Source organism: Lissotriton helveticus, chromosome 8 (genome assembly GCF_964261635.1).
Source record: "Lissotriton helveticus chromosome 8, aLisHel1.1, whole genome shotgun sequence".
Lineage (NCBI taxonomy): Eukaryota > Metazoa > Chordata > Amphibia > Caudata > Salamandridae > Lissotriton > Lissotriton helveticus.
Window position 1 is genome coordinate 1,542,992,969 of NC_136069.1, and position 12,500 is coordinate 1,543,005,468.

Consider the following 12,500-nt stretch of genomic DNA (forward strand, 5'->3'; position numbering starts at 1 on the left):
GCCACCAGAGGGTCCGGGCGCTGGGGACGGGGCTCCACCGGGGCCCGGGGAGGCTCTCCCCAGCCTGGCTAGGGTTCGGAAGGTGGGACCGGACCCGGGGCTTGAACTCCATCTGGCCAGGCCCCGAGGGTGCTGGTACCCCTCCGTCCTGCAATCCGGCCGGGGATCCGGGGTGCCCGGGACGTAGGGTCCACCGGGGCCCGGGGAGGCTCTCCCCAGCCTGGCTAGGGTTCGGAAGGTGGGACCGGACCCGGGGCTTGAACTCCATCTGGCCAGGCCCCGAGGGTGCTGGAGCCCCCTGTCCCGCAGGCCACCAGTGGGTCCGGGCGCTGGGGGCGTGGCCCCACCGGGGCCCGGGGAGGCTCTCCCCAGCCTGGCTAGGGTTCAGAAGGTGGGACCGGACCCGGGGCTTGAACTCCATCTGGCCAGGCCCCGAGGGTGCTGGAGCCCCCTGTCCTGCAGGCCACCAGTGGGTCCGGGCGCTGGGGACGGGGCCCCACCGGGGCCCGGGGAGGCTCTCCCCAGCCTGGCTAGGGTTCGGAAGGTGGGACCGGACCCGGGGCTTGAACTCCATCTGGCCAGGCCCCGAGGGTGCTGGTACCCCTCCGTCCAGCAATCCAGCCGGGGGTCCGGGGCGCCCGGGACGGAGGGTCCACCGGGGGCCCAGGGGAGGCTCTCCCCGGCCCGGCATAGGGTTTGGAAAGCCGGGACTGGGGCCGGGGACCGGGCCCGGGGCTTGAGCCCCGTCCGGCAGGGCCCAGTGGTGCGGGAATCCCCCCTCCGTCCTGCAAGCCGGCCGGGGGTCGGAGGTACCCGGGACGGAGGGTCCACCAGGGCCCGGGGAGGCCTGAAGCCCCGGAGCCCTGCAGCCCCAGAGACCTGCAGCTCTGCAGCCCCCGGAACCCTGCAGCCCCAGAGCCCTGCAGCTCCGGGGCAGGCAGATTGGCGTCCTTTTGGTCCCGGCCATCTGGTCGCACCTCTCGCCTCGGCCATCTGGTCGCCCTGGAAGTCATGATGAGGTGCCATTCGCCTCCCGGATCCCAGCGAGGGCTCCAGGAGGTCGGGTACTTTCGCGCCTTGGGTCCCCTCTGTCACCTTGTGTGCACAGATTGCAAGAAAGTCAGGTAATTTCCCTCCGGATTACTAGGGGGCAGGGTATGCCCGGACACCCCTCCAAGGCTGGTGGTTCTCTGCTAGGGGGACCAGATGGGCTATGCCTGGGTAACACCTCCCTAGGCCACCCGGGGCTTCCTTCCTCCAGGCCAACGGCTTGTCAAATTGCCCAGGACGGGCTCCATGGCTCTTGGGCAGTCGTCCCCCGGGTCTCCAGGCCGATGGCATGTCAAAGTGCCCAGGACGGGCTCCATGCGTCCCGGGCAGTCGTCCCCCGGATCTCCAGGCCGACGGCATGTCAAAGTGCCCAGGACGGGCTCCATGCGTCCCGGGCAGTCGTCCCCCGGGTCTCCAGGCCGACGGCATGTCAAAGTGCCCAGGACGGGCTCCATGCATCCCGGGCAGTCGTCCCCCGGATCTCCAGGCCGACGGCATGTCAAAGTGCCCAGGACGGGCTCCATGCGTCCTTGGCAGTCGTCCCCCGGGTCTCCAGGCCGACGGCATGTCAAAGTGCCCAGGACGGGCTCCATGCGTCCCGGGCAGTCGTCCCCCGGGTCTCCAGGCCGACGGCATGTCAAAGTGCCCAGGTTGGGCTCCATGCGTCCCGGGCAGTTGTCCCCCGGGTCTCCAGGCCGATGGCATGTCAAAGTGCCCAGGATGGGCTCCATGCGTCCCGGGCAGTCGTCCCCCCGGGCATCCGCCGCTCCCTTCTCCGGGCCGACGGCAGGTCAGATTGCCCAGGACGGGCTCCATGGGTCCCGGGCAGTCCTCCCCTGGGTGTCCGGCGCTCCCTTCTCCGGGCCGACGGCATGTCAAAGTGCCCAGGACGGGCTCCATGCGTCCCGGGCAGTCGTCCCCCGGGTCTCCAGGCCGACGGCATGTCAAAGTGCCCAGGACAGGCTCCATGCGTCCCGGGCAGTCGTCCCCCGGGTCTCCAGGCCGACGGCATGTCAAAATGTCCAGGACGGGCTCCATGCGTCCCGGGCAGTCGTCCCCCCGGGTCTCCAGGCCGACGGCATGTCAAAATGTCCAGGACGGGCTCCATGCGTCCCGGGCAGTCGTCCCCCCGGGTCTCCAGGCCGACGGCATGTCAAAGTGCCCAGGACGGGCTCCATGCGTCCCGGGCAGTCGTCCCCCGGGTCTCCAGGCCGACGGCATGTCAAAATGTCCAGGACGGGCTCCATGCATCCCAGGCAGTCGTCCCCCGGGTCTCCAGGCCGACGGCATGTCAAAGTGCCCAGGACGGGCTCCATGCGTCCCGGGCAGTCGTCGTCCCGGGCGTCCGGGCCTGGGAGCTCCGGTGGTCCTCACCGTGCCTGAGGCCCAGCCGGGGTCCCCGAGCCCTGCCCGGCGTGGGCAGGCAGCAGCCCTACCACGAAGGCTCGGGGTGGGAAGCAGGGAGTCCTTTCGTTCCCGGCCACCTGGTTGCACCTTTCCCCTCGGCCATCTGGTCGCACGCAATGCTATCCAAAAGGGCGACCAGATGGCCAAACCTCCCTGGAAGTCCCTATGAGGTGCCATTTGCCTCCCCGATCCCAGCGAGGGCTCCAGGAGGTCGGGTACTTTTACGCCTTGGGTCCCCTCTGTCAACTCGTGTGCACAGATTACAAGAAAGGGGGGTAATTTTCCTCCGGATTACTAGGGGTAAGGGTATGCCCGGACACCCCTGCAAGGCTGGTGGTTCTCTGCCAGGGGGACCAGATGGGCTATGCCTGGGTAACAACACCCGGGGCTTCCCTCCTCCAGGCCAACGGCATGTCAAAGTGCCCAGGACGGGCTCCATGCGTCCCGGGCAGTCGTCCCCCGGGTCTCCAGGCCAACGGCATGAGCGAGTACCCAGGTCGGGCTCCATGCGCCCCGGGCAGTCGTCCCCCGGGTCTCCAGGCCAACGGCATGAGCGAGTGCCCAGGTCGGGCTCCATGCTTCCCGGGCAGTCGTCCCCCGGGTCTCAAGGCCGATGGCATGTCAAAGTGCCCAGGATGGGCTCCATGCGTCCCGGGCATTCCTCCCCCCGGGCGTCCGTCGCTCCCTTCTCCGGGCCGACGGCAGGTCAGATTGCCCAGGACGGGCTCCATGGGTCCCGGGCATTCCTCCGCTGGGTGTCCGGCTCTCCCTTCCCCGGGCCAACGGCTTGTCAGAGTGCCCAGGATGGGCTCCACGGGCCCCGGACGTCCGGGGCTCCCTTCCCCGGGCCAACGGCATGCCAGAATGCCCAGGACGGGCTCCACGAGTCCCGGGCGTCCGGGGCTCCCTTCCCTGGGACAACGGCTTGTCAGAGTGCCCAGGACGGGCTCCACGGGTCCCGGGCATCTTGGGCTCCCTTCCCCGGGCCAACGGCATGCCAGAGTGCCCAGGACGGGCTCCACGAGTCCCCGGCGTCCGGGGCTCCCTTCCCCGGGACAACGGCTTGTCAGAGTGCCCAGGACGGGCTCCACGGGTCCCGGGCATCTGGGGCTCCCTTCCCTGTGCCAACGGCATGCCAGAGTGCCCAGGACGGGCTCCACGAGTCCCCGGCGTCCGGGGCTCCCTTCCCCGGGACACCGGCTTGTCAGAGTGCCCATGACGGGCTCCACGGGTCCCGGGTATCTGGGACTCCCTTCCCTGGGCCAACGGCATGCCGGAGTTCCCAGGACAGGCTCCACGGGTCCCGGGCGTCCGGGGCTCCCTTCCCCGGTCCGACGGCTTGTCAGAGTGCCCAGGACGGGCTCCACGGCTCCCGGGCGTCCGGGGTTCCCTTCCCCGGGTCAGCGGCATGTCAGAGTGCCCAGGACGAGTTCCACAGGTCCCGGGCAGTCCTCCCCCGGGCGTCCGGGGCTCCCTTCCCCGGGCCGTCGGCAGGTCAGAGTGCCCAGGACGGGCTCCATGGGTCCCGGGCAGTCCTCCCCCCGGGCGTCCGGGGCTCCCTTCCCTGGGCAGACGGCAGGTCAGAGTGCCCAGGACGGGCTCCACGGGTCCCGGGCAGTCCTCCCCCCCGGGCGTCCGGCGCTCCCTTCTCCGGGGCCGATGGCAGGTCAGAGTGACCAGGACGGGCTCCACGGGTCCCGGGCAGTCCTCTCCCGGGCGTACGTGGTTGTCCGACAGATTCGGGCAGATGTGCTTTTACGAACCGGATCGGAATCGGCCCAAATAATAATAATAATAATAATCCACATTTGTAAGGCGCACAATCACCCGTAAGGGTCTCTAGGCGCTAGGGGCCGTTGGGAAGATTAAGCAAGCTATTGCCCAGAGTCACATGGTGCTGGGCTAATCTGCGGCCGGTGCCGGGGATCGAACCCTGATCTCTGGGATGCTCGAGGGTTACTACGCGCTCTACAAAAACCTTAAATAAAAAAATCTCCAGATTCGGGAGTCAGCCGCCCTAGCCGCGGCGCCAGCTATTTCCCAGAGTCACCTGGTGCTGGGCTAATCTGCCGCCGGTGCCGGGGATCGAACCGTGATCTCCAGATTCCGGAGTCAGCCTCCCTAGCCGCGGCGCCAGCTATTTCCCAGAGTCACGTGGTGCTGGGCTAATCTGCGGCCGGTGCCGGGGATCGAACCCTGATCTCTGGGATGCTCGAGGGTTACTACGCGCTCTACAAAAACCTTAAATAAAAAAATCTCCAGATTCCGGAGTCAGCCGCCCTAGCCGCGGCGCCAGCTATTTCCCAGAGTCACCTGGTGCTGGGCTAATCTGCCGCCGGTGCCGGGGATCGAACCGTGATCCCCAGATGGGGATATCCCAAAAATCTGGCATGGATACGGCCCGCCAGGACTGGTTTGGGCACCCCTGATATAGAGGCAGTCAACGCGAAATCTGCTGGGTTCGATTCCGATCCGTGTCAGAAGGACCGTAGGGCTTGGGAGTCCGTACAACAAGGGTGCCCAAACCTGTCCTGGCGGGCCGTATCCATGCCAGATTTTTGGGATATCCCCATCTGGTGATCACGGTTCGATCCCCGGCGCCGGCGGCAGATCAGAGTGCCCAGGACGGGGTCCATGTGACCCGGGCAGTCCTATCCCCTGGGTGTACGTGGTTGTCCAACATGTCGGTCGTATTTGCTTTTACGTACCGGATCGGAATCGGCCCCCATAAAATCGTACGTAAAGTATATAGCAAATCAACCTGAAATCTGCTGGGTCAGAAAGGGCTCGATTCCGATCCGTGTCGGAAGGTTAGGAGTCCGTACGAATTTGTCGGGACGGCATGGCAGAGTGCCCGGGATGGGCTCCATGGCTCTTGGGCAGTCGTCCCCCGGGCGTCCGGGGCTCCATCCAGGCCGACGGCATGGCAGAGTGCCCGGGACGGGCTCCATGCGTCCCGGGCATTCGTCCCCCGGGCGTCCGGGGCTCCATCCAGGCCGGCGGCAAGGCAGTGTGCCCGGGTCGGGCTCCATGCGTCCCGGGCATTCGTCCCCCGGGCGCCTGAAACTGCTGGGTCAGAGAGGGCTCGATTCCGATCCGTGTCGTAAGGTTAGGAGTCCGTACGAATTTGTCGGGACGGCATGGCAGAGTGCCCGGGACGGGCTCCATGCGTCCCGGGCATTCGTCCCCCGGGCGTCCGGGGCTACATCCAGGCTGACGGTATGGCAGAGTGCCCGGGTCGGGCTCCATGGTTTTCACGGTGGTCCTCCCCTGGGTGTCAGGGGGCTCCTGGCCGACGGCATGGAAAAGTACCCAGGACGGGCTCCATGCGTCCCGGGCATTTGTCCCCCGGGCGTCCGGGGCTCCATCCAGGCCGACGGCATGGCAGAGTGCCCGGGTTGGGCTCCATGGTTTCCAGGGTGGTCCTCCCCAGGGTGTCGGGGCGCTCCATGCCGAAGGCATGGAAAAGTGCCCAGGACGGGCTCCATGCGTCCCGGACATTTGTCCCCCGGGCGTCCGGGGCTCCATCCAGGCCGACGGCATGGCAGAGTGCCCGGGTCGGGCTCCATGGCTTTCACGGTGGTCCTCCCCTGGGTGTCTGGGGGCTCCAGGCCGAAGGCATGGAAAAGTGCCCAGGACGGGCTCCATGCGTCCCGGGCACAGGCACGGGGACGGGGACAGGGTCGGGAGAGTCCAGGCGGCTTCACTTCCGTGTCCAGCCATCTGATCGCCCAGATTCCCTCGGCCATCTGGTCGCCCGGATCCCCTCGGGCATCTGGTCGCCCGCAACGCTTTCCTATGGGGCGACCAGATGGCCGAACTTCCCTGGAAGTCCCGATGAGGTGCCATTCGCCGCCCGGATCCCAGCGAGGGCTCCAGGAGGTTGGGTACATTCGCGCCTTGGGTCCCCTCTGTCACCTCGCGTGCACAGATTACAAGAAAAGGGGGTAATTTTCCTCCGGATTACTAGGGAGAAGGGTACGCCCGGACACCCCTCCGAGGCTGGTGGTTCTCTGCCATGGGGACCAGATGGGCTATGCCTGGGCAACACCTCCCTAGGCCACCCGGGGCTTCCTTCCTCCAGGCCAACTGCATGTCAAATTGCCCAGGACGGGCTCCATGGCTCCTGGGCAGTCGTCCCCCGGGCGTCCGGGGCTCCATCCAGGCTGACGGCATTGAAAAGTGCCCAGGAAGGGCTCCATGCGTCCCGGGCATTCGTCCCCTGGGCGTCCGGGGCTCCATCTAGGCTGACGGTATGGCAGAGTGCCCGGGTCGGGCTCCATGGTTTTCACGGTGGTCCTCCCCTGGGTGTCTGGGGGCTCCAGGCCGAAGGCATGGAAAAGTGCCCAGGACGGTCTCCATGCGTCCCGGGCATTCGTCCCCCCGGGCGTCCGGGGCACCCATCTCCATGAGGCCAACGGCATTGGCAAAGTACCCAGGACGGGCTCCATGGGTCCCGGGCAGACCTCCCCCCGGGCGTCCGGGGCTCCCACCTCCAGGCCGACGGAATGTCAAAGTACCCAGGACGGGCTCCATGGGTCCCGGGCAGCTTCCCCCGGGGCGTCCGGGGCACCCACCTCCAGGCCGACGGCATGTCAAAGTACCCAGGACGGGCTCCACGGGTCCCGGGCATTCCTCCCCCAGGTCGTCCGGGCCCTAGAGCTCCGGTGGTCCAACCTGCGCCTGAGGCCCAGCCGGGGTCCAAGAGCCCTGCCTTGCGTGGGCAGGCAGTCAGGAACCCTACCGCGAAGGCTTGGGATGGATGGGGAGCTGGGAGTCCTTTCGATCCCGGCCCTCTGGTCGCCCGCGATGCTTTCCAATGGGGCGACCAGATGGCCGGGCTTCCCTGGAAGTCCCGATGAGGTGCCATTCGGCTCCTGGATCCCAGCGAGGGCTCCATGAGGTCGGGTTCTTTTACGCCTTGGGTCCCCTCTGTCACCACGCGTGCACGGATTGCAAGAAAGGGGGGTAATTTCCCTCCGGATTACTAGGGGCAGGGTACGCCCGGACACCTCTCCAGGGCTGGTGGTTCTCTGCCCGGGGGACCAGATGAGATATGCCTGGGCAACACCTCCCCCGGGCATCTGGGGGCTCCATTCTCCGCGCCAACGGCATGGCTCAATGCCCAGGACGGGCTCGACATGTCCCGGACAGACCTCCCCTGGGCGTCCGGGGCACCCATCTCCATGAGGCCAACGGGATGGCAAAGTACCCGGGAAGGGCTCCACGGGTCCCGGGCAGCCTTCCCCCGGGCGTCCGGGGCTCCCACCTTTAGGCCGACGGCATGTCACACTGCCCAGGACGGGCTCCATGGGCCCCGGACAGACCTCCCCCGGGCGTCCGGGGCACCCATCTCCAGGAGGCCAACGGGATGGCAAAGTACCCAGGAAGGGCTCCACGGGTCCCGGGCAGCCTTCCCCCGGGCGTCCGGGGCTCCCACCTCCAGGCCGACGGCATGTCACAGTGCCCAGGACGGGCTCCATGGGCCCCGGACAGCCCTCCCCCCGGGCGTTCGGGGCACATATCTCCAGGAGGCCAACGGCGTTGCAAAGTACCCGGAAAGGACTCCACGGGTACCGGGCAGTCCTCCCCCCGGGCGTCCGGGCACCCATCTCCATGAGGCCAACGGCATTGGCAAAGTACCCGGGAGGGGCTCCACGGGTCCCGGGCAGGCCTCCCCCGGGCGTCCAGGGCACCCACCTCCAGGCCGACGGCATGTAAAAGTGCCCAGGACGGGCTCCATGGGTCCCGGGCAGCCCACCCCCGGGCATCTGGGGCACCCATCTCCAGGAGGCCAACAGCGTTGCAAAGTACCCGGGAAGGGCTCCACGGGTACCGGGCAGTCCTCCCCCGGGCGTCCGGGGGCTCCCTTCTCCAGGCCGACGGCATGGTTCAATGCCCAGGACGGGACGTCAAGTGGCCAGGACGGGCTCCATGCGTCCCGGGCATTCGTCCCGGGACGGGGACGGGGTGGGGAAGAGTCCAGGCAGCTTCACCTCCATGCCCAGCCATCTGGTCGCCCGGATTCCCTCGGCCATCTGGTCGCCCGGATCCCCTCGGGCATCTGGTCGCCCGCAACGCTTTCCTATGGGGGGGACCAGATGGCCGAACTTCCCTGGAAGTCTTAATGAGGTGCCATTCGCCTCCCGGATCCCAGCGAGGGCTCCATGAGGTCGGGTTCTTTCACGCCTTGGGTCCCCTCTGTCACCTCGCGTGCACTGATTGCAAGAAAGGGGGGTAATTTGCCTCCGGATTACTATGGGGCAGGGTATGCCCGGACACCCCTCCAGGGTTGGTGGTTCTCTGCCATGGGGACCAGATGGGATATGCCTGGGCAACACCTCCCTAGGCCACCCGGAGCTTCCTTCCTCCAGGCCAACTGCATGTCAAATTGCCCAGGACGGGCTCCATGGCTCTTGGGCAGTCGTCCCCCGGGCGTCCGGTGCTCCATCCAGGCCGACGGCATGGCAGAGTGCCCGGGACAGGCTCCATGCGTCCCGGGCCTTCGCCCCCCCCGGGCGTCCGGGGCTCCATCCAGGCTGACGGCATGGCAGAGTGCCCGGGACGGGCTCCACGGGCCCCGGGCGTCCGGGGCTCCCTTCCCCGGGCCAGCGACATGTCAGAGTGCCCAGGACGGGCTCCACGGGCCCCGGTCATCCGGGGCACCCTTCCCCGGGCCAGCGGCATGTCAGAGTGCCCAGGACCAGTTCCACGGGTCCCGGGCAGTCCTCCCCCGGGCGTCCGGGGCTCCCTTCCCCGGGCCAAAGCATTTCAGAATGCCCAGGACGGGCTCCACGGGTTCCGGGCGTCCAGGTCTCCCTTCCCCGGGCCAACGGCTTGTCAGAGTGCCCAGGACGGGCTCCACGGGCCCCGGGCGTCCGGGGCACCCTTCCCCTGGGCCAGCGGCATGTCAGAGTGCCCAGGACGAGTTCCACGGGTCCCGGGCAGTCCTCCCCCCCGGGTGTCCGGGGCTCCCTTCCCCGGGCCAAAGCATTTCAGAGTGCCCAGGACGGGCTCCACGGGTCCCGGACGTCCGGGGCTCCCTTCCCCGGGCCAACGGCATACAGGAGTGCCCAGGACGGGATCCACGGGTCCCGGACGTCCGGGGCTCCCTTCCCCGGGCCAACGGCATACAGGAGTGCCCAGGACGGGCTCCACAGGTCCCGGTCGTCTGGGGCTCCCTTCCCCGGGCCAACGGCTTGTCAGAGTGCCAAGGACGGGCTCCACGGGTCCCGGTCGTCTGGGGTCCCTCCCCCGGGCCAACAGCAGGTCAGAGTGCCCAGGACGGGCTCCACGGGTCCCGGGCAGCCCACCCCCCGGGCGTTCGGGGCACCCATCTCCAGGAGGCCAACGGCGTTGCAAAGTACCCGGGAAGGGCTCCACGGGTACCGGGCAGTCCTCCCCCGGGCGTCCGGGGCTCCCTTCTCCAGGCCAACGGCATGGTTCAATGCCCAGGACGGGCTCCATGTGTCCCAGACAGACCTCCCCCGGGCGTCCGGGGCACCCATCTCCAGGCCAACGGCATGGCTCAATGCCCAGGACGGGCTCCATGGGTCCGGGGAGGCGTCCCATGCGCCTCCGGGCTTGGGAGCCCCGGCTGGGTCCAGGGGCCCGGGCGGGCCCCGGGTCGGGTGCTCCGGCCCTGGTCCCTGTCTCCCAGCCTACCGCACTGCCAAGGGCCTAGGAATGGGTTCCGTTGTTCCCGGGGAGCCTCCCCTTGCTTGGCTGGGTTCAGGAGCAGTGGCTAGGGCCCCTGAGGGCCCGGGGAGGGCGGCCTCCCCACCCCGGGCTCTGTCCTGGGTCCTGCTGCGTGGCAGGGTGCCCGGGACGGGGTCCGGAGGGACCGGGGAGGCGTCCCATGCACCTCCGGGCTTGGGAGCCCCGGCTCGGTCCAGGGGCCCGGGCGGGCCCCGGGTCGGGTGCTCCGGCCCTGGTCCCTGTCTCCCAGCCTACCGCACTGCCAAGGGCCTAGGAATGGGTTCCGTTGTTCCCGGGGAGCCTCCCCTTGCTTGGCTGGGTTCAGGAGCAGTGGCTAGGGCCCCTGAGGGCCCGGGGAGGGCGGCCTCCCCCCCCCGGGCTCTGTCCTTGGTCCTGCTGCATGGCAGGGTGCCCGGGACGGGGTCCGGAGGGACCGGGGAGGCGTCCCATGCACCTCCGGGCTTGGGAGCCCCGGCTGGGTCCAGGGGCCCGGCCGGGCCCCGGGTCGGGTGCTCCGGCCCTGGGCCCTGTCTCCCAGCCTGCCGCACTGCCAAGGGCCCGGGAAGGGGTTCCGATGTGCCCGGGGAGCCTCCCCTTGCTTGGCTGGGTTCAGGAGCAGTGGCTAGGGCCCCTGAGGGCCCGGGGAGGGCGGCCTCCCCACCCCGGGCTCTGTCCTTGGTCCTGCTGCGTGGCAGGGTGCCCGGGACGGGGTCCGGAGGGACCGGGGAGGCGTCCCATGCACCTCCGGGCTTGGGAGCCCCGGCTGCGTCCAGGGGCCCGGCCGGGCCCCGGGTCGGGTGCTCCGGCCCTGGGCCCTGTCTCCCAGCCTGCCGCACTGCCAAGGGCCCGGGAAGGGGTTCCGATGTGCCCGGGGAGCCTCCCCTTGCTTGGCTGGGTTCAGGAGCAGTGGCTAGGGCCCCTGAGGGCCCGGGGAGGGCGGCCTCCCCACCCCGGGCTCTGTCCTTGGTCCTGCTGCGTGGCAGGGTGCCCGGGACGGGGTCTGGAGGGACCGGGGAGGCGTCCCATGCGCCTCCGGGCTTGGGAGCCCCGGCTGGGTCCAGGGGCCCGGGCGGGCCCCGGGTCGGGTGCTCCGGCCCTGGGCCCTGTCTCCCAGCCTGCCGCACGGCCAAGGGCCCGGGAAGGGGTTCCGATGTGCCCGGGGAGCCTCCCCTTGCTTGGCTGGGTTCAGGAGCAGTGGCTAGGGCCCCTGAGGGCCCGGGGAGGGCGGCCTCCCCACCCTGGGCTCTGTCCTTGGTCCTGCTGCGTGGCAGGGTGCCCGGGACGGGGTCCGGAGGGACCGGGGAGGCGTCCCATGCGCCTCCGGGCTTGGGAGCCCCGGCTGGGTCCAGGGGCCCGGGCGGGCCCCGGGTCGGGTGCTCAGGCCCTGGGCCCTGTCTCCCAGCCTGCCGCACTGCCAAGGGCCCGGAAAGGGGTTCCGATGTGCCCGGGGAGCCTCCCCTTGCTTGTCTGTGTTCAGGAGCTCCATCCGGGGCCCCTGAGGGCCCCGGGGAGGGTGGCCTCCCCACCCCGGGCTCCGTCCTGGGTCCTGCCGCGGGGCAGGGTGCCCGGGACGGGGTCCGGCGGGCCCGGGGAGGCTTCCCCTGTGCCTCCGGGCCTGGGAGCCCCGGCTGGGTCCAGGGGCCCGGTCGGGGCCCCGGGTCGGGCGCTCCGGCCCTGGGCCCGGTCCCCCGGGCTGCCGCTCCACCCAGGGCCCAGGACAGGGGTCCGTCGGTCCCTTGCAGGCCTCCCCTGCTTGTCAAGGTGTAAGCGGGCCCCGGGTCGGAGGGCCCGCCGGCCCCTGGCAGCCTCCATGGCTGTGGCCCGGCTGGGGCCCCGGGCCTCCGGCCCGCCATGCCCCGGGCGCCCGCTCCCTCCTTCGTGGGGGCACGGGGCGACCGGATGGCGTCCCTTTCGTGCCCGGCCATCTGGTCGCCCGGATCCCCTCGGCCATCTGGTCTCCCGGATCCCCTCGGCCATCTGGTCTCCAGGATCCCCTCGGCCATCTGGTCTCCCGGATCGCCTCGGCCATCTGGTCGCCCGCAATGCTTTCCAATGGGGGCGACCAGATGGCCGAACTTCCCTGGAAGTCCCGATGAGGTGCCATTTGCCTTCCGGATCCCAGCGAGGGCTCCAGGAGGTCGGGTACTTTTGCGCCTTGGGTCCCCTCTGTCACCTCTAGTGCACGGATTACAAGAAAGGGGGGTAATTTTCCTCCGGATTACTAGGGAGAGGGTCAGTCAGACCTCCGTGTGGTCTGGCGATTCTGAATCAGGGGAAGGCAGGACCCGGGCCCTCCCGCCGGGGCCCCCAGGGGCCTGGGTACGCACCTGCTGCTTAGCCCCCTT